At 40.5% G+C, this 22492-nt stretch overlaps 1 long non-coding RNA gene across 4 annotated transcripts in view; it reads left to right on the top strand.

Annotated features, from left to right (window-relative positions):
- Nucleotides 1-9828: 9828 nt before the first annotated feature.
- Nucleotides 9829-22492, top strand: part of LOC102151619 — a 68931-nt gene continuing 56267 nt past the window's right edge. The window contains exons 1-5 of one of the 4 annotated variants that reach the window (XR_005371995.1): nt 9831-10029; nt 11771-11856; nt 13635-13829; nt 16454-16575; nt 17222-17832. This is a non-coding gene — a long non-coding RNA (uncharacterized LOC102151619). Of the gene's footprint in view, nt 10030-11770; nt 11857-13634; nt 13830-16453; nt 16576-17221; nt 17833-22492 lie in introns of those variants that run through there. The other 3 variants (XR_005371994.1, XR_005371996.1, XR_005371997.1) reach the window with 3 other exon arrangements.

The raw sequence follows: 22492 nt of genomic DNA, 5'->3' as shown, positions 1-22492 counted from the left end.
CCTATGTGAGCCTCTTAAGAGCATTCTGGGGCATAATTTCCCCATTTGTGAGGGAGGGAGCTGAAGGCCATAAATATTAAGGGGCTTGTCCAAGATCTTATAGTCAGAGGCAGAGATAGGATCCTGCTAGGGTCCTGGATCCTGCCAAAGCCTTTATGTCTGTCACTGTTTTGCCACATGTATGGTAAAACATCTTTGAATCAGCCACAACCACAGGATAGCAGATTCTCTGGAACGAGCCAACACTTCTAGAAATTCTGAGCAGAGGGAAGCAAGTCAGAAAGAGTCAGGATCACGGAGTCTAGTCCGTGGCCACAGTGCAATGCTTCTGTGGAGTAGCCATGGCCCTGCTCCGTCGGCTTCCAGGGAGCGTGAACTGACATTTCCTGGGGTGACCTGGGCTGTCTCAGGTTCTGGTCGAGTGTCAGCATTTCCGTGCACCATGCTGAGCAACTTTAGAAACGCACTCACAGACAATCTGAGAAAGTAAATGGACTGAAAAGGCATGTGTGTAGAAGCAGGCAGTATGAAGAGAGATTTATCACTTGTTCTGATAAATTGACAGTGAAATTAAAAAGCTTAATTATTTCAGCATGAATTTTGAGAGGCATCTTTTCCCACTGAACATATGAAAAAGTTTCAAAGCGTTTTGCAGCAATAAAACATCTGTGACCCAATTTACAAAAACAAAACAAAAAAACACCCCCCCAAAAAACCCACAGAATGAGATTGAGAGTTCTCAAGGTAGCAAAGAGCAGCAGGATGGCTTCCATCTTCCATCAACAGAGGGATGCGGGTACATGCAACAGACCTTCAAAAACGCATCCCTACAAATCTGGAGAGTGTGGGAAGATGACGAGGGGAGTTCTGTTGGGCCCAAAGCACCACTGAGACCCTTCAATTGTCTGGGAATGTACAAAGGTTGGTGACCCAACAAGGACCAAAGGAAGAGGTCCATGAGAGTTCACAAATGGAGAGATAATGGCCCTCAGGAGCTAGTGAGGGTGACAAAATACACTGAATGAATTTTAAGGACAAAAACACACTTGAAAAAAATATATGGCAAAATATATTATCTGAAAGCGTTGAATTATAATAATTCTAAAACGTTTCATTCCATTCGGTGTGCTATAATGGAGAAAGATGGGTGATAGAGTCTGAGGTCTTAATGGTTTGGTTTTAAAAGGTTTCAACTAGGTCTGGGCTAAATTAGAGAGTATCAGGCAGGGCTTTTTTAAAAAAAAGTATCTTTTGAATAAAACCAAGATCAGATCCAATATACTCAATAAATATTCACAATTCTTGAATGATTTGAAGTAGATTATTTTAAACTGATACATAATTTGACAAAAATCTGTTCTAAAGGATGTATAGAATATTTACATATGATAATTTACTAATTAGAGAAAAATAGGCAATATTTCTGAAGATGTGAAACTTAAATTGTGCATAGAATTAACTGGATTGAATCAGTGGTGAAAATTCTTGGACTTTGTGTCTTTATTATTTCAATCTGATTCTCTAGTACCCAGGAAATTTTATGTACATAAAGTAACCATTTTTGTAAGAATATTCTAGGAAGATTCCAATTAGTAAAGAAAAATTAAGGTAACTCAAATAAATACATACCTGAAAATATTTTCCAAAGGAACATTTTACCATGGTCTTAATGAACAGAAGATGGATTTTGTTGTGGAAACCTTTTGAATGAATATTTTTATATAAAAACTTCATTAAGCACTAGAGCAGTGTTTCTCAAAAGGCAGCATCATTTCTTGCATGGGGGAATGGGAATATAGTATAATTAGGGGACTTCTGAAAATATAGCACTACCCACCATCCAATACACCTACCACTGGAAGAAAATTCTAGTAGTTATCTCTGAAGTGGCAATACCTGCCCAAAACCCCACAATCCCGTATCACATTCTCATTAGAAATCAGGGCTTTGTTGCGTCATTCTTATTGATGAAAAAGGATCATTTCTCCCAAATATGTTAGGAGCATGGAGCAGGAGTAAACCCAGGGGTTCAACACTCTGTTCAATGCAATCCTTGTCAAGGAGTAGATTTTACCATCAGGTCAGCTGAATCAAAGAATAGAGTTTGGCATTTGGCTGCTAATATGCATGAGACCTGCCATAGATTGACCTTAACCTCAGTGCCATTCAAAACCCTCATAAAGCTGGGCAGAGAGAAGCAGTATTAGTGGGGTTGTTTGAAAAACAAGCAGTCCCGTTCTTCCTCTTGAGGAGACCTGTCAGTGAGGGTTCTTACCTGTACTTCAGGTACCCAGAAATCTATTGAGGTGTAGAACCAGGCACATAGAGCCACTTGCCTGGCATCATGATACTTTCCTCTTTCCCAATGCCCCACAGATTGCTTTTTATGATTCTTAGGTTTGTTTGTTTTATTTTCCATGCAGTGAGGACAATTGAAGGGTATTATGTAAAGCAGCCCTGTGAAGGGGCATGTGGGTGGTTCAGTGGGTTTGGCTCCCAGGTTGTGATCTCAGGGTCTCAGGATGGAGCCCCACATAAGGCTCCCTGCCGAATAGATAGTCTGCTTCTCCCTCTGCCCCTCCCTTTGCTCGTGCTCTCTCTCTTTCTCTCTTTCTCTCTATGAAGTAATTAAAATATTTAAAAATAAAAAATAAATAAAGTAGCCATGTGAAACTCATCACAGGCTTTATTGTAAGAACAAACGTGGTCACAGACGTTGCTGATTGCATAGTACAGTGTGCTCTACAGGAAAAACCGAGGCAGATCTGCTTACATCTTATTATCAGAAATAACTGTGCTTTTAAGAGGCAAATAACTCATTTTTTTTTACCTTATGTTCTCTATAGCTTATCACAGATCCTGCCCACATTTTGGCATTAGATGCTACAAAGCTTAAATCTGAGTCTGTGTGCAAACACTTCTGGATCCATCCTATTTCCCCTCACTCATTTTCCTTTTGTTAAACACAATTCACACGCTTACTCATTTTTATTCAGTTTATCTTGTTATACTGACTGGGTTCTTGGTGAGATGAGTCACATCCATTTTGAAACAGAGCAGAAAAGGAATATGGGACAGGTATTTTAAAAACAAATTTTAAATATTTATAGTCTACTTCTTCTAAAAAGCATGTTGTTTTTTACATTAAGTGGGGCAAAGAGTGGAGGGATTATTATATGGTGTGGTTCTAGGCCAAGAAGCTGTGATTGCATGGATTCAAACTCAGAACTACCCAATGAGGAGGGGGGGAGTGTTAGGGGGAGGGGCACTGGTGAGCAGGGAGAGAAATCCCACTAAAGACTCAAGATTTATCTACTCACCTACTGAAGGATGTCTGGGTTACTTCCAAGTTTGGGCAATGAGAAATAAAGCTGCTATAAACATCTGTGTGCAGATTTCCATGTGGACCCAAGTCTTCAACTCCTTCGGATAAATACAAAAGAAAACGACTACTGATCACAAGGTAAGATTATTGGTTTATTTTATTTTATTTAAATTCAATTAATTAACACTATTGGTTTCAGAGGTAGAGGTTAGTGACTCATCATGTTATATAACACCCATGCTCATGACATCACGTGCCCTCCTTCATGTCCATCACCCAGTGACCTCATCCCCCACCCACCTTCCCTCCAGCGACCCTCAGTTTGTTTCTTATGGTTAGGAGTCTCTTGTGGTTTGTCTCTTTCTCTGATTTCATCTTGTTTTATTTTCCCCTCTCTTCCTCTAGGCTCCTCTGCTTTGTTTCTTAAATTCTACATTTGAGTGAAATCATATAATTGTCTTTCTCTGATTGACTTACTTCACTTAGCAAAATACCTACTAGTTCCATCCATGTCATTGCAAGTGGCAAGATTTCAGGGGCTTTTGATGGCTGAGTAATATTCCATTGTATATATATACCACATCTTTATTCATTCAAATATGAACTAAACCACCTTGGCTTGTGTATTTGCCATTAGGATACTTTTAATAATAACAAACTATTGCTAGTGTCAGGAATAAAATACACCTATAAATATATATTTGTAAATCATATATAATTGTTCATCTAGAGATATCCTAGGAAAAATTCTGTAAACAAATTTCAAGGATAAATGAGAAAAAATCAACATAGAAGGATATTTTAATAATCTTTTCTCAATATCCTTTATCTCAAGGATAGCTCAATCTGGGAAAATAAATATCAAGGATGAAAATATTTCAACAGCATATTTGTAAATATAATCCAATAAGTGCATATAGATATATATGCATGCCTTCAAACTATATGATACATGTTCTACTTAAGCCATGATAAAATATTTTATCATTTACACATAACATAGAAAGTCTCAGCGAAGTTTCAAAAATGTATGTAGCTAAAACCCTCTGATTATAAGATTTTTAAATTAGAAATAAGCAAAGGGCACCTGAGTAGCTCAGTTAGTTAACTTCAGCTCAGATCATGATCTCAGGGTCCTGGGATGGAGCCCTGCATCAGGCTCCTTGCTGAGCAAGAAGTCTACTTGTCTCGCTCCCTCTGCCTTTCCCCCTGCTTGTGTTCTCTCTCTCTCTCTCTCTCTCTCTCAAATAAATACATGAAATCTTTAAAAAAAGAAGTAAAAACGTCATAATAAATTTATACAATTAAAAATTTTAAAAAAAATTAAAACATGATCCTGAATAGTTCCAGTGTTAAGAAACAGAAATAAATAATTAGAACTGAAAGACGTGTGAGTTATTACTAGTCAAACTCATGGAATATAAGAAAAGCAGAATTTGATGTAAATGAATAGGCTTGAATAGATATTAAAATAAGGGAACGATGACAATGAGTGAGGTAACTGAACAACTCAAGAGTCTAGTAAAGAATGATAAATTATAAGCATAAATAATTTAAGGATAAGTTCCCTCTCCCGCTCCAATTTTGAACATGCTTGAATAAGAGAAAAAGACTCTTCAGTGGATAGCAGGATCAGATTTATGGTCTCTTTCTACCCATGGGTCGATAGGTAGATGGATAATGTTTTCATCCAAATGGCTTACCTGTTCAACAGCCCTTTCCACTCCCTTCTAACTTGCTGATGGAACTGCCTCCCATGCACCATCAGGGACGAGCAGTGCCCATTGGTCCTATTCCCCAACATCTTTGCAGTAACCAGGTACCACCCGGGTACCTGAAGGGCATCCCTACCTCTTCCTCACTGATGTAAAGAAGTATTTGAGGGGACATTACCCCGTATCCTGCTTTATGACACGGTTGGATAAATTTGGAAGTTTTTTGGATCTAAGACTAGACACATTTACAATGAAGAGTTATAGTACCAAGAAAAGAATAGAAGACATTTGGAAAGTGCTGGGACCCTGATGGCAGTTTTGAGGCAATTGAGCTAAGCCCCTAAAGCTGTGTGCCTGTCCTGCCTCGGACTCCTCAATACATGAGATAATAAATGTCCATTTCATCTCATCCACACCTGCAGCCCAAATCACCCTCACGTATAGTTATATTTCTTTTTCTAACGGCTGCATATGTGAAATCCAACATTGGTTTCAACCAGATGTGGCAGTAGCAAAAGAGACCGCAACTAAACAATTACACTTTTAGAGGAAAACACACCCCAAGCAACACCGCTGTCTAAACACAGAAAACTAAAATCATACAGAGTTATGCTTCAATGCAGAGACGAAATGGCTTCTTCTGGATTTCTGGTCATTTGATGGTTCAAAAAATAGTAGGTGTTATATACATCTTATTTTATGAGAGTAATCCTCGATGGCAATGGTATTAACATTGTCCTTTGTTTTGGCACATTAGAAAATGCAGCTCATGTTTCCAAGCAGTGTGATCCGTGCTTTTGTTTGGATCATCTTGTTGAATTTCTACAGCAAGGCCACATAGTTGGAAATATCCCCATTTCAATAATGAGAAATTGGAGTGGAAGGAAGTTAATTAGAAGAACCTGACAAAGCATTATGTGAGAACTTGCCAGAATAGTAATAATGACAATGGCAGGAGCAGAAGTACCAACAGTATCTTTGGCCTGTGCTGCTTGGTGTCCGGGAGGCAGCTTAACCACCATTAGTTTCCACGAAAAATAGGCAATGAAAAAGTGTCTGTGCTATCAGATGAAGACTAATTATTTCAAATATTGCATCGTGAACTAATAATTAAAAAAAAGAGTGAACAATTGTCTACTTTGGGTGTCATGTTGACTTTGGCGATTGATCGTCAAATCCACTTTATTTCACAAATTTTTTTTTTGGTCTATTTTACCTATATTTGACTTTCTTCCTTAAAAAATTATCACAGAAAATAAATTATCACAGAGTCACAGATATCTTCTCTCAAAAAAGTAAAATACTGCATATTGTACTCTAAACAGGACAAGGATTTTCTTTTCTAAACAAAAATGAACCTGTGACCCCCGTGTGAATGGCGAGAGAATGCCAGGCCACTCCTGGGGAGTCTCCTTGCCAGCAAATATCAGGTAGCCAGAGTATCCCAGAAGCCCAAGACAGGACATGTGTGAGAGGGAAACCCAGTATCCTGCAATTAATATCCTCTGGGCCCCCGGATTGGTTCCTAAGCAAGGTATTTACACGTTCTTCTACTTGCATCTTGACATAACAATTTTGGGAAAACATTTTTTTCATTCTAGCACTCCTACTTTAAATTCCTTTCACCTTTTTTTTTCTTCAAAAAAAAGAGAGCCAATTTTAATGAGTCGTGCCCATTTGAAACCACTGATTTCTCAGACTTTCCAATTCACTATTTTCTTTAACAATCTCACAACCTCCCTTAATGTCACAAAACTGTGTTTTATTTCCCCTGATTCTCTTCATTTCATTTCATCATTATCATTTCTATGTGCTTCTAGTTCAAAGTTTAGGAATCAGCCCCGTGAGAAAAACCAAGTACCACCATACTTGAGGAGATTTGGGAAAGTGGAGCTCATTCATCTTAGTCATAGCCTGCATTTAAACTGAGCCAAAACCTGAGATGGTTTGTGATTGGCCCTTTCCTCTGCCTTGGAAAGAAACAGTCTGACTGTGTTGAGCTCCATCTTCCCAAGTAGAGGCCTTCACATATTGATGGTGGGTAAATCTTAACTTCTCCAGTTCTCGAATGGAGCAGTGTGTCGGCTACGAATCTGGCAAATGCGGCTGCATACGGTGTATTCCAGTGTGCTGTCATCTATTGACAGATGAGTCTGTTTGGGAAAGTGAGATGCAGAATGAGCAGCACAGAGAAAATATATTGATATACACAATGTATGCTCTGGGGCTACAATAAAAATTTAAGATAGTGGAGATACAGCTATCAAGAACAATTTCAATCCATGTCAGTTATTAAGAATTTACTTTATTTTTGCCAATTACAAGAACTGCAAAGATCTCACTGTGGACTATGCACCAGGGCTTGGCCATTCACACAGAGATATTTAAAAATACGTTTTTCTGTCCAGTCAAATAAATTCCACGAAAAGTTATTCAGCTAAGAAAAACCAACGAGACACTGACACATCTGATTGCTACAGCATATCTGTCAACCATGGTGAAAAATTTTAAAAATGGGATCCACAAAGGCGAGTAGACATAGAGAAAGAGTTTGGTTTAGGTCAGCAAGTTTGCTGCTGACCTAAGATGGATGTGGGAACAAAGGGGGCATTACAATGAGATCACATGCTCATGTATAAGTCCAGAGAAGTCAGAGAAAAATGAAAGAATGAATGAGTCTGTGGCCCCATAAGAGCACAGAAGCAGATTCTTGGATTGGACATTTCTTGAGAAGGAACACCCCAGTCTAACAAAGTAGCTGCTACTGATCCCATTCCTAAACACAGATGTTGTGGGTGGTCTACCCACACATGCTGCACCTTGGAAATTTACATTGCTCCTGATTCACCATGAATCTCAAAACCTGTCTGATTCCCAGATATCTGTGGGTAGGAAACATGGGACTCAGGAAAACAGTAGGTCTGCTTCTGGGAAATGTGAGTCCATCCCTACTATCACACACCTTCATGGGAGTAAAAACAGACCATTTTTTCATGCAGCAATAGTTAAACTATTAAAATCCCTTATATTTCTCTGGCAATTAAGGTTTTGCCATTAAGTTTCATATTTATTCAGGTGTTGATCTTTCATCATGATACTAACCAGTAAGCCGGCTTGGACAGAGATGATCTAGAAAAATAATATCTATGTTTAAAAAAATAAAAATTAAACACACAAACACAAAATCCTCCTGAATTCACACCCAGAAAGCCACCAGGACTCTGAGTGACCAATTACTAATGTTTATTAGTAGCTTCTGAACCCTCTGGGTGACCTTTTCTTGCACACCCACGCCTAGTCTGCAGCCATCCCTACTCTGTTGTTGGGTTGTAGCCTGTTTGGCCACAAGCTTTTCAGCTCCTCTTGCTTTTTCTGCTAATCTCACACATACCTTGGTTTCATTCTCTTTTCTTCTTCATGATAACCCTATTCTGAGGCAACCAAGCCACACCACAGGCAAACTGGGTACCTGCATCCAGAACTATAGTAGAATCATAGACCTTATAGCCATGGGCGTCTTGTGAGTTTTCAAAGCACTTCCTATCGATTTCATATTCCTTGTCACACCATGCCAGAGAGGTGGATGTTTCTCTCACTTTACAGGTAAAGACCATGAGATCCAAAGATCTGAACTGATGCGTTCACAGGCACATAATTAATAGTGATGCGAATGAGACTTACACCTAACACCAGCATCAGCGAAGAACTGTGCCAAATTTTTGAAATCTGCTGAGTTTTGTTAGCGTTTGAGCTCTTCACATTAAATAAATAGGCTTAATTTACATAAAACATTCCAACATTAAGCACTACCTCATGGTATGTAAATATACTTTATTGTACAGAAAAATAGAAAATACACACACACAAACATATTTATGCACATTTTTATTAGGACCAATCCAAAGCAAGAATTGATTCTTGTATTATTTGGAAATGCCATTCTTTTCTGGGGAAGGAAGGAGTTGGCAGGAAAAGAGCTAAGCCTGCAACAGAGCTAGACACACAGGCTTGGTTTTTTATACCACCGAACACTTGTCCTCCCTTATCCATCCATGGGTGATAGGATCCAAGACCCCCAGTGGACATCTGAAATTGCGGAGAGTGCCACATCCTATGTATACTATGTGTTTTCCTATGCACACGGAATTATGATACAGTTTATTTTTTAAAAAGATTTTATGTATTTATTCATGAGAGACAGAGAGAGAGAGAGGCAGAGACACAGAAGCAGGCTCCATGCAGGGAGCCTGATGCAGGACTCGATGTCAGGTCTCCAGAATCATGCCCTGGACTGAAGGTGGCGCTAAACTGCTGAGCCACCCAAAAATCCCCCTATGATACAGTTTAATTTATAAATTAGGCACAATAAGAGATTAACAACAATAACTAAAGATAAGCCAGAACAGTTATAGCAATATGCTGTAATAAAAGCTATGTGACTATGATCTTCCTCTTCTATCTCAAAATACATTCTTGTACCGCACACCCTTCTTTTTTCTTTTTAAATAATTTTATTTATTTATTTGACAGAAAGCACAGGCCGAGGAGTAGCAGAGGCAAAGGGCGAAGTAGGCTCTCTGCTGAGTAGGGAGCCAGACGCCCGGCTCGATCCTAGGGCCCTGGGATCATGACCTGAGCTGAAGGCAGATGCATAACTGACTCAGTTATGAGAGCCACCCAGGCGCCCCTGGACTCACGCTTGTGATGAAGTGAGATGATAAAATGCCTATGTGATGAGATGAAGTAAGGTGAGTGACTTAGGCATTGTGACATAGCCTGAGGCTACCATTGACATGGCGATGCTTCTGGATGGCCGTTGGCTGTGGGTAGCCGAAACTGTGGACAGCCAAACCAGAGATAAGGGAAGCCTACTGTAGTTTTCCAGACAGCGTCATAGAAACCGTAGAAGAGTGAACAGAGTTGACCTCGAGAGCACTCTGAACACAGTGTAATTGCTTCAAGGGATCATCAGACAGAACTTGTGGAAAGGTGAGGATGAATCTCTGTCCTATAAAGAATAATTTGGGCTACATTTCTACATTTCTACATTTGGGCTACGTTTCAAATGGCATGTTTAGTGACTGTAAATCAACAACAACACTGAGTAAGGGATACATTTCAGAATGGAGAAAGTATCAGTAACGAAGGAAGAGAGGGACAAAGGAAGGAGGGAGAGTAAGAGAAAGGGAGGGGAAAAAAGAGGAAGAAAGAAGGAAGGAGGGAATGAAGGAGGGAGGGAAGGAAAGAGAGAGGGAAGGAAGGAAGGAAGGAAGGAAGGAAAGAAGGAAGGAAGGAAGGAAGGAGCATAAGGTGAGCATATCAAATACATTAAATTATTTTTTATTCCTTCTCTGAAACTTACAAGAATGCCAATTTCCCTTACCAGAATCAAATCAACCAACCAACCAAACAAAATAACTTGATCTAAATAAATAAAAGTAAGTAAATAAATAAATAAATAAATAAATAAATAAATAAATAAATAAAAGACACATGGGTGGCTCAGGGGTTGAGCATCTGTCTTCAGCCCATGGCAAGATCCCGAAGACCCAGGATCGAGTCTCACATCAGGCTCCCTGCATGGAGCCTGCTTCTCTCCCTCTGCTTGTGTCTCTGCCTCTCTCTATGTCTCTCATGAATAAATAAATAAAATCTTTAAAAACAACAACAACAACAACAAAAGAACTTGATCTATGGGTTCTGTTTAAAATCAATCATAGGTGCCAAATGACAGGAATCTAAGCAAAACATGAGATTAAGGAAAGGGAAGACTGAATCCATTCTAGTGATTCTTAATATGCCTATTGCCTCCATTTCCGTTTGGGGCTAATAGAGTGAATTGAAAAGTACTATTAGGAGTAAATAAAGCATATACATACACATGCATACACACATATATAATTCATAATTTAAGAGTAAAATTGTATTAATTCATTCAATACTATTAACCATATAAAATTAATATATCAATTACGTGTAACATATAGTTTTATCTCTTAGAAGTAAGGCAGTGTACAAAAAAAAAAAAAGTAGAAGCCCACACTCTCAGTCCCCTAAAGACCCTTCAGACAGTGGGAAAGCTCACACACACTTGCAAATTCATACAATACAGTGAAGTTGGGATAATCACCATAACAGAAGGATAGATAGAGTGGTGTGAGGCTACAGGGGAAAAAGAATTTCTGTTGTGTCAGGAAGAATTGTTGACATTATGGAGGGCTGGAAATTTGTGTTCTTTGTTTAAGTTTCTTACATGCCTATCAGAGAATTATAAATTTAGCATAAATTTTACATGATAAAAAGGCTGAGATTTAAAAAAATTGGGCGTTTTGCTCAATCCAAGGTAAATTGAGTCTGAGAAAAGCCATTTCCTTGATGAGGAACCTGGTGGTGCATCTTACAATAAAACACACTCTCTTCTCACAGTGAAGCACCATTACTGTTCCTGTGAAATGGCATGTTCTCGAGAGGTAATTGCAAATTTCCTTCCCAAGCTGAAATTTAGGAATTACCAAGCAGGCCTTGAAATCAGAAGCACCAGTTGGCTCCATGTCCCTTAGCAAATTTTTTCCAGAAGTAAATAATTGTTACTGGCTGAAATGACATTCAGCCGAGGCAAAACGGTCCTTCTGAGGCCCAGTGGGGTGCTAATGGTCAGATGGTATGTCCTTAACTTGCTGTGATGTGGAGCAATGCACTGAATCTTACCCATTCTGTTTGAAACACTTAGCTTTTCAATAGGGAGTGCTCAGGAGGAGATGAAAATTGCTGTGGCCTCGGAATGAAAACAAGGAGGAGCAAATGGAAACAAAATTGGTGAGCACCCCTCTTAGAAGCTGAGGCTTGTTTCCTCATCACTGATAAATATGGGGGAATTTATTTTTGAAAATTCTTATAGTAAAAGACCAGGCTCAGTCATGAACAACGGCGTGTTTAGTGACTGTAAATCAACAACACTGAATAAGAGATACACTTCAGAATGGAGAAAGTATCAGTAAGGAAGGAAGAGAGGGACAAAGGAAGGAGGGAGAGTAAGAGGAAGGGAGGGAAAACAAGAGGAAGAAGGAAGGAAGGAAGGAAGGAAGGAAGGAAGGAAGGAAGGAAGGAGGAAGGAGGAAGAAGGAAGGAAGGAAGGAAGGAAGGAAGGAAGGAAGGAAGGAAGGAAGGAAGGAAGGAAGGAAGAAGGAAGGAAGGAAGGAAGGAAGGAAGGAAGGAAGGAAGGAAGGATAGAAGGGAAGAAGGAAGGAAAGAAAGAAGGAAGGAAGAGAGGGAGGGAGGGAGGGAGGGAGGGAGGGAGGGAGGGAGGGAAAGAAGGAGGGAGGGAGGGAAGAAGGAAGGAAGGCAGGCAAGTAGGCAGGAAGGAAGAAAGGCAGGTAGGAAGGGAGGGAAGAAGGAAGGAAGGAAGGAAGGAAGGAAGGAAGGAAGGAAGGAAGGAAGGAAGGAAGGGAGGGAGGGAGGGAGGGGAGGGAAGGGAGGGAGGGAGGGAGGGAGGGGGAGGGAGGGAGGGAGGGAGGAAGGAAGGAAGGAAGGAAGGAAGGAAGGAAGGAAGGAAGGAAGGAAGAGAGGGAGGGGGGAGGGAGGAAAGAAGAACTCAAGGAGAGAAGGAAAAAAGGAAGGAAGGAAGGGAAAGGGAAAGGGAAAAGGAAATGCTTATCCAAAGCACAGTAACACCACTAGTTTGAAAGTGACTCCCTTCTAGTCATGAAATGAGTCAGGCAGATGGTACTGAGTTCTTACAGAGTCCTCATCCATAGATGCATGACTGATTCCATGCGACATCTCCAGGTTTCCAAGCTGGAAGGCCTCAGTCTAAGGCCTCTAAAGAAGGGATCATTTGCGTCTTGGAGATAGGGCAGGCAAATGAGGGAGGCTTCTCTCACCTAAAGAAATGACCCTCTACTTTCATTACTGTTGCTCTGTGGCTGCATTGCACCTGTTAGTCCCAGCAGCCAGGGAACTGCCAGGAATGGCCAGCTGCTCGCCATGTGCTTTCTTCTTTTCTCCCCAAGTGTATCTTCAGTGAGGCCCATGAAGGCAGGATCACTGCTGGCGCAGTATACAGAGCAGGGCACAAAAAGTGGTATCTGCACTGCTTTCCGTATCCTGAGCAATCCCAGTATGACCAGCATCCCTTACACAGTGTCAGAGCCATTCTTGCACTGAGGAGCTTTGGAGGGAAGACACGAGCACTTATTGATTGCCTGGAACATGCCAGACCCCGAGCAAGGCCTTTCCACAGTGGCCATATTGTTCAATAGTATTTATTCTTACAAAAACTCTGTAAGGTGGGGCATTAGTCCCTTCTGTGAATGACCCTGTAGAGGGACCCTGTGAATGACCCTTGTGTGTGCACACTGGGTCAGTAAACGGTGGGTCTCAGATTTAATCTGTCCCAAAGCAGTGGAGTCTCTGCCCTGTAGAAAGTGGTGGGATGCTGGGAGCTTGGCTACACACATAAGAACAAGTTGTGTTCTTGGAGGCTAGGACTCAACTGTTGGCTGCCCATTTTCGCAGACTGCTCCTCTGTCTAGATATCCTGTTGATTCTTCAAGTAGCACCGAATCCTCCCAATAAATTTCTTTTCTGTGTCAAAGATCCAGCTCTGCTTCAGATACCTACTCAGGTGTCCCCTGTTTGCACCAAGACCTCTGAGTGGCATGGAGAATTAGAAAGCAGAACACCAGGGAGTGAATCCAGAGAAAGAACTACCACTGCTGTCTGGACAGGTGGTGCAAAGTGCTGGAAGTTCCCTGAAGGAGGGTCGAGTCTGAAAGGATCTGAACCTCAGGGTAAGGGAATAAGGGGCAAGAGTCCCAGGCCGAGGGAATAAATAGCATTAGCAAAGGCACAGAGCAGCAGAAAGGACGTGACGTGCTTGCCCCATTGCAGAATCGTTGTAACTAGTTCTGCTGACTTCCTGTGGACTCCTTAACCCAACTTCAGGGTAACTCTTCTACAATGAGGGACTGTTTCCTGATTTCTTTAATTTCTTGATTTCCATTTCCCATGGGGTTGAATTTGTTATAAACAATCATTAATTACCTTAGCTCAGAAAGGCCTCAGTAAAAGGTCACATGTGCAGCCAAATAAACAGTGACATTTCGTTGTGCACATATTTTGTTGATGTATCTACAGACCTTATAAAAATACTTTTGACACAAAATGCTTTCACATTTCTGTTCAAAGATGTTGGTAGGGAACTAACTAAAGCCAGGATGATATTACTGAATAGGGAAATTGCTTTAAGGTGAAAGAAGAAGAAGGAAAAGGAGAGAAGGAGGGAAGAAGAAAAGCAGTAACATGCTGCTTCTAGAAAAATAAATGAGTCAAAATACAAACATTAGTCTTTAGAACTATGCACCCTGTCATATTAAGCAGCTTGACCAGCTTTCTAAGAAGAAGTTTGCTTAGGAAGTCAGCCGCATCTCTTAGACCATGCATATCGAGAGACTGAATAGTCTTTAAGAAGTGAAAAACATTCTTTACTACATCTTTTTTTCAATTTAAAAAATACGTAAAACTAGAAATATCCACTTAACACAGTTCTCCACCAAGTAGCTAATTTTTCATTGTTCTCGATAGAGAAGGGGGGAATGAAACATTTTACATAAGAGCAAGGGATATGTTTTGGGGCATGATCAAAGGACCAGTATTTGCACATAACAGTTGAAGGTCCTCCCACAGAGAGGCAGTTTTCACTGAGTGAAGAGGGCAAGTCCTCAGTCTGAGGCATCCAAATTTTCTGAAATGAATTTGCAAAATGGCATCAGAGAAAGACCTCCACAAAAGCAGAGGCATCAGCCCAGCCTTGGTTGTTCACCTTACAGTCATGATGATTCTTGACTTTGGAAAAATCCAAAAAGTTCATCATATGGAGAAAACATGTGCCGCAGGGCCTGGTCCCTAATGCTATGCTCAATGCCTCCACACCAGGCTCGGAGCAGCAGTGGACTTGGGAGCCTGGGAAGAATATTTTGATAAGAAAAGCAAAATCTCATGAAGCTCCAAAGATCTGACTAGTTAGGAGTCAAGTTGAATAAGCTATATTAATCAAGATGGCATAAGATCAGAAAGCTACAAGAGTGGTACTTCTGTATTCCTACAAATGGCCAACAACCAAGATATCTATCCAAGTTGTAGCAGAAGGAAGGCTAAATGGGCCCTTTTTGTGCTCCCCGTGTGTGTAATTCAGTGCTTCATTTTAGATCGTGTACTCATTCAGAGTTACTTGAATGCTCATTCTGTCCCTAATTCTGTGCTTCCCAGTGTAAGACAGAGAAATGGTTAGACAGAAAATACATTATCTGCCCTCAAAGTGCACCGAAGAGACACAAGACATATAAAAGCACCATGACCCAGGGGATATCAAATGAATGATCTGAAATATAGGCTCTCTGATCACTGACGCTTTTTAGATATGTTTAAGAGTCAGAAATATATCAAAATATAATTCACATTTTTATTTCAATTAATTATTTATCAAATGCTTACTTAATACCATATGATTTTATCACTATTCAATCAGAATTTCTTGAACTTACTATGGTTAAGTATCACTTGAGATCTTTGTTGAAAATGCATGCCCTGCAGCCTCATATGCATGTTTATATATATATATATATATGTTTATATTTATATTTATATTTATAGGAGTTCAATTTGCCAACATATAGTATAACTCATCCCATCAAATGCCCCCCTCAGTGCCCATCACTCAGTCACCCCATATCCCCGCTCACCTCCCCTTCCACTACCCTTTGTCAGATGCATGTTTTGATTGGGAATCTGCCTGTGTAGAGGGCTCAGGTGATTCTAATGCAGGCAGGGCTCCCCTCATCCTTTGGGAGACTCCAGGGAGTAAATATCTCCACCCAATCTGTCAATCTCCACCCAATCACATCCTCATATGAAATTTGTAGTATTGTGTATATTTAATCCATATTTATTAAATGCATGAATGACCATCATTTCTTATAGGCCAGGCATCATGATGAGTGTTCAAAATGTAAAAACAGATAAGTTACCGGACTCAGAGGTATCAGTATATAAGGTCTGACACACAGTAGAGAGTCTGTGAATTACACATCGATAAATATTTATTGTCGCCTAGGTACCTGCCACCGTGCAAAAACCAAAAATATGGCTCACAAGTGCCCTGATAGAGGGGAGCACAGGGTGCTATTAGAACAGAGAAGCACCTGGCATATGCCTGCCCTCTCGAAGGTCTGCTCCAGGACCTTCCTTGCCAACAGCTAGAATTTCTATTCGGCTCTTCCTTTGCCAACATTTTCATGTCCACCATCAGGTTAAATAGTTCATAGATGCAAAACTAATGCAAAGGAAGCCACCCACAGGCTTCCAAAAACCAATGGGTTAAGATAAAAGATGTAATGATCCCCACTTCCTCTCTCAGCACTTGGGAACTGAGTGTACCCAGAGAATGAACTGCAAGCTGTACTGAGAGAGAAAGAGAGAGAAGGAGAGGAGAGAAAGGAAGAGAGAGAAAGAGAGAGAGAGAGAGAGAGGACACCATAGGTAAGAGTGTGAGGCTCTTGGGGTCAATGGTGCCATGTTGAGAATGTTCCCATAACCTAAGAGGTTCTACCTTTTTCCCATGAACAATAGAGGGCCACCTGGGATGAGTCCCTCAATCATTTTTGTTTTGAATCCATCACTCTGAATGAGGTGAATGTGGACGAAAGAGCAATGACTCAGAGTTAGAAGGTCAGTGGTGAGGCTTCTGCAGCAGCTAACGCCAGGCTGAAGGCTTGCACTGTGGCACTGGCTTGGGGTTGGGAGAGAAGGGACAGATGGAAGATAATGCCTTTAGGAGGTAGGCTTGGCAGACTTCAGACAACCCATGGTAGTATTTTGAGAATTTCCCAAAGACACTCCCAAGTTTAATCCTCTGATTGCCAGTTTCACACATGCCAGCTGACATGTGTATCATTATCTTATCATGGCTCTCCTGAGAGGGAACAAAATGCAGGATCAATGTCATAAACACAGCTCTCTGTGCCACAGAGGTTAAGAAGGTGGAACAAATTTACAGCGATCCTGACAATCACTGATGCCTAGCTTTCTTCTTGCTCATTACCTCTGGTAAGGACCCATGGGTTGGCCCAACAAACGTAAGTACTACAACGAGGCCCCTGAGTGTGATCCTTTGTGCTTCTCCTAGACAGCCAAGCAGCCCTGGCTTTGACATTTTTGTTCAGTTGGAATCAGCTTGGGACAATCTGCTTGCCTGCTTCAGGAGGATTCTCCACCGCTCCTCGACCTATATCCCTCTTGATGGGGCTTGTAAGAGCTCCTGCTTGTGCACACTACTGACAGAGACACGAAGGAGCATGTGATCATGGCTGCAAAGCTCTGCAATTATGCCTGGTTGGTCTTTTCATCCCCTGTCCTAACCTCTGCTTTGTCAGCTCTGGTCCTTTCTGCCCTAAATCTTCAGGCCACAGCGTCACCCTGCTCCCATCCAGACGCATTATAGATTCCACTGAACTTTTCTCTCTGGCTGCCCATGGAGCTCTCCCTCCAAATCTCCAGCTCTAACCGGGGAAATTCTACAGCCACATGAAAGGAGCTGGTGGACCTGACCCTAGACCATGTGACTACTCACCTCTCTTGCAGCCAGCCTGCTAGAAATCAGACTTGCCACATTGCATATCTCAACAAACAACTGGTTTACCTCAATTCAACTCAACAAGCATTTATGGAGAACTTACTACGTGCCTGCTGCTATAATAGGCAATGGAGATACAATAATTAATAAAAAGGTTCAAAGAATCCAGAAGTGTTTCATCCAAACGAGAGCATGTAAATAAAACCAATTAATTATGAAAACATAGAACGACATAACTGCTAGACCACACACACCATGCTAAGCCAGCAATGAGAAAGAAATATATAATTTGATCAGCAAAGATGTGAGAAGAATGGTTTAATGGGGTTTCATCTGTTTTAGGTCAGCTTTACTGAGGTAGAATTTGTAAGTAATAAAACATTTTAAGTATACAATTCAATAAGTTTTGATAAATTGGTGTGCCTCCTTGGAACAACAATCACAATCATGATACACAATGCCTCCATCACCCCAGAAGTTCCCTCTGAGCTTTTTCTATTCAACTCTTGCGGGTGCCCCCAAGATCTGCATTCTAGCAATATAGATTAGACTCCTCCTTCCTACATTGGGTACAAAGGGAATCACATAATATGTATCCTTTTGTCTGCCTTCTGTTCATCATGATACTTCTGAGATTTATTCATGTTCACGTAACAGCACTTGATTTCTTGTTATTGAGAATATCATCTCATTGTCTGCATATATTGCATATTGTTTATCCCCTCACATGTTGATGGCTGGTGGGGTTGTGTCCAGTAGTAGGCTACAATGAATAATGCTGTTGTGAGCATTTGCATGAATATGGGCGGATGTGTTTTGTGAATATAAGCATCCTATGAATTTTCATTTCTCCTGTGTAAATACCTGGGAGTCCACTTGTCAGGTCATGCAGTAAGTTTCTGATTGACTTCATAAAGAAACTGCGGAAGCATGTTCCAAAGCAATTGTAATCATTGTATATTCTCATCAGCGATGTGTGAGTTCCATTGGTCTACATCGTGATGACACTTGAGGCTGCCAGTCTTCTTTATAGCTTAACCATCCAAGCAGGTGTGTTAGTTGTATCTCATTGTAATTCTGATTTGATCTTCCCTGATGACTAATGTTGTTTAATAGCTTTTCATGTGTTTATTGACTGCTCACATATCTGTTTTTACATTAGAGTCTGCTCACATTTTTTTTAATTTATTTTTTATTGGTGTTCAATTTACTAACATACAGAATAACCCCCAGTGCCCATCACCCATTCACTCCCACCCCCCGCCCTCCTCCCCTTCTACCACCCCTAGTTCATTTCCCAGAGTTAGCAGTCTTTACGTTCTGTCTCCCTTTCTGATATTTTTTAATTGGATATTTGTCTCATTGAATTGTAAGGGATTTTTCTCCCTACATATTCTATACAAGTCCTTTGACATATATATATTGTATATATATATAATATTTTCTGCCAATAGGTTGCTTATCTTTTTGTGTTCATTTGATGTCTTTTAAAAAGCAGAAATTTTAAATTTCAATGAGGGGCATGTCACCAGTTTTCCTTAATAGGCACTGCCTGTTTTGTCTTTTCTTTGCCAATCCCTAAGTCACAAAGTTTTGTCTTTTAACTTTTCTCCAGCAGTGTTACAGCTTCAACTTTTAGATCTAGTCTGTGTTAAATTTTTTGTGTATGCCATTTTCATATCAAAAGACTAATCCTGCAGTTAAACTCACTATTGAGCTTCTAATTTCAGATAATGTATATTTTACTTCTGCTTCATTTGTTTCCTAATTAGAGATTTTGGTTCTCTGTTGAAATTCTCTGGTTTTTCTCTCTTTTTTTCTATTTCCTTATGTGTATTAATCATAGTTACATGAAACTTATTTTCTATTATTTCTCATGAGAATGATCTGTGGTTCCCTTTACTTCGTCTGCTTTATCTTTGGATTCCAGTCCACTTTCAGGGTAATTTGGGTGACTTTAGCCTCTTACCCTGTGCAGCATCTCTATAATGATGTTTCTTGCCCCTACTAAGTGCCAGTCCTCTGACTGGGCAAACCCCAGATTCTCAGTCTCTCGCTCTGTGAACAGATTTGGCCAATGCCCCCAGGGAAAACAGCTCCAGAGATCCAGCTTAGCCTTCTGAGGTTCTCTCGTCTGAAATCTTGGCCTCTCTGGGCCCCACTGCATCATTAGCTCACTAACGACCTCACACATAATCTATTTGTATTTGACTTGGCATTTCTTACTGTTTCAGCAGACATGCTGATCTATGCAAGCAATCCCATCTCATCCAGAATGCAGTCCTTGCATTTTCCTACATGTGGTGAATATGCATGTGAAAGCTGTTCTCAGAGACAGTGCTGCACTGCTCTCCAGCCCTGCAGAAGTCATTGAATCACCCTGGATAGTGACTGGAATAACTAACAAAACTTACTTCAGCATATCAGGGTACAAATCCATCACATCTTGATGTCGAAATCATTTTAAACGGGAACTCCTTTTGCTCTGTGGTTCTCCTAACCCAGGTTCCTCAGGTCAGGCAAAGAAAGGGTTGGGCCACAGCAGTGTGTAATTCCTCAGGCTGGACATAGTCCGCTTTACTTCCTCTGAACTTCCATTGGCCCCACCTTCATATGGTCCCGTTGAAATGCAAAGAAGGTTGGGAAGAGTGGTCCGTGGCTGGGAAGCCACTCCTCAGAACATCTCCAAACTCTGGAAGGCATTCTGAGAATCTACAATGTCCATGGACCATCCTTGCCACAGCAGACGGGGAGGGAAAGGGAAAGCCTTGGAGGTGACACCTGGAAAGAACACAGGCACTTGTCAGAGGGAAGGCAGCAGACACAAGAGAACTTGCTTTCTTGGAACAAAGGAGAAATCAAATGGGTAGACTAGAAGTTGGGATTATAAAACGCAGTATTTTTAGCAAATCTTTGCTGCCATATATGAAATGTGCACGTTTTGTGTACCGATAAGACGGAAAAATGCTACCTTTATTATGTAAGGATACAATGCTTTCTATTAATATGAATTGTAATAAGCCTGTCAATTTTAGAGTTATTAAAATGTGAGAAAACTAGTCATGTGGTTGTATGAAGTATGGTAGATGAGATCTTGAGAAGTTTTGCCCTCCTCCCAAAATATGCATCTTAGTCAGCTGAGGCCTTTAGTAAATTAGAGTCAAGAACGGAGTTCCGTCGTTGGCATGATGAGGTCCAAGAGAGATACTCAACTTAGTGTTCTTGGGGCCCTGACTATGACCTCCCTGCAAGGGGTTTACTTTCATTTTTGTTTTTACTTGGTCTGTTTGTTGGGTTTGATCAATAATTGCATAGTCAATTTTCCTATTTGTGCCCAAACACTTCAACTCCCACAGGCTCCTGTTGGAGCCTCCTCCAACTCCCAGAGGCAAGGATGTTAAATCATTGAGGTACATTATTTCAGGTTAAAGCAAAGAATATGACAGCTTTATGGAACAAATGGAGGCCCTCGCCTTTAAATACAACCTGCAACTAAATATCCTGTATTTGCATATTCCATAATAAATAAATGTAAATTCCTTAATCATTTAATACAAGTGTCAATTTCTTGGCTTTTAAATATGAGAAATTTGACTTGAATTCAGTTTGATTTTTAGTTGAGTGCGTGATAAGGGGAAGAGAGACATGAAAATCTTTCTGTTGTGACAGGTTTGAGAGACTACAATGTAAGACAACATTGCTGTTATTATAGCTACTATTAAAATCCAAATGAATGTGCTATCAATCAATAAACATATTTTCGTGAATATACATAATGAATATGAACTCATTATAACCATATGGGCTCCACGGGTCAAAATCATTACAACCCTCTGTCCTCAGGAGATTGAAATTTCTTGGTGATATAACATAACAAATGTTTAGAAATTCTGCATTATAATTTTGTTGCCAAACTATGTTATTATTATTCAGATTAATCAGATCTTAGTACATTGTAACAATATTAGTCATTATCCAAGTACATTCTCATAACAAATATCCGGCAATATAAATCTTCTAGCATGCTTGTTTAGTGTCAGAACATTCCAGGGTTGGATGGGCCCTTAAAACATCTGATCAAGTATGATCCCAGACTCCGTGCCTCAGTCATCCGCTTGGCTCTGAGTTCACTTAGCCACTGCTTGAGTACTTCAAGCTATTTTTAAAAAGCTGTTTGTGTTTTTGAGTAATTCTAATTAGGAATGTCTTCCAACTCCCTCCTTTCCTTCCCTATCCACTGTGTACCACACACCTCCCAGAACTGCAACCAGGTTTAAGGAAGATAATGCTTGGAAAGTGCTTTGCAGAGTCTCTAGGACATAATAAATCATCAATAAAAACCATCATTAATTAATTTTACTTTCCTTCTACCCCATGTTCATCCATGGAAATTCTAGTTTCTTTTAGGATTTTGCTTACAAGAAGCTTCTTCTCTGAAGTCCTTTTAGACTCCTGACACTGGGTTGGTTAGATTCCTCTCACCGGTGTCCTTGTAGTATGTCGGGCTGACCAACTGAGTGCCACCCAATCATGGATTCTCATTTGTATTCCACATCCCACCATCAGCTTCTCCAGGGCAAGGGCGTGGTCCTGTTTTCTAGTGTTTATAGTACCAGCCAATTATTTAGCACATAGTAGATGGTTGATACGATTTTTTGAATGAATGACTAAAAAGTGTGAATAACTATCATAGCTATTAGGTAAAGCAACAACTGCTATCCCTGGAACGATTTCAAATGCTGAGTGATAGGATGTGGTGTGAAATACGACCTATTAGTATCAGCAGCTTCGTTGGGGTCTTGCACATCAGTGCACAAGCAGATA

This window comes from Canis lupus, chromosome 17, assembly GCF_011100685.1.
Source record: "Canis lupus familiaris isolate Mischka breed German Shepherd chromosome 17, alternate assembly UU_Cfam_GSD_1.0, whole genome shotgun sequence".
NCBI classification, from domain to species: domain Eukaryota; kingdom Metazoa; phylum Chordata; class Mammalia; order Carnivora; family Canidae; genus Canis; species Canis lupus.
Note: the sequence above shows the minus strand (reverse complement) of the source record. Positions and strands in the feature narration are given on the sequence as shown.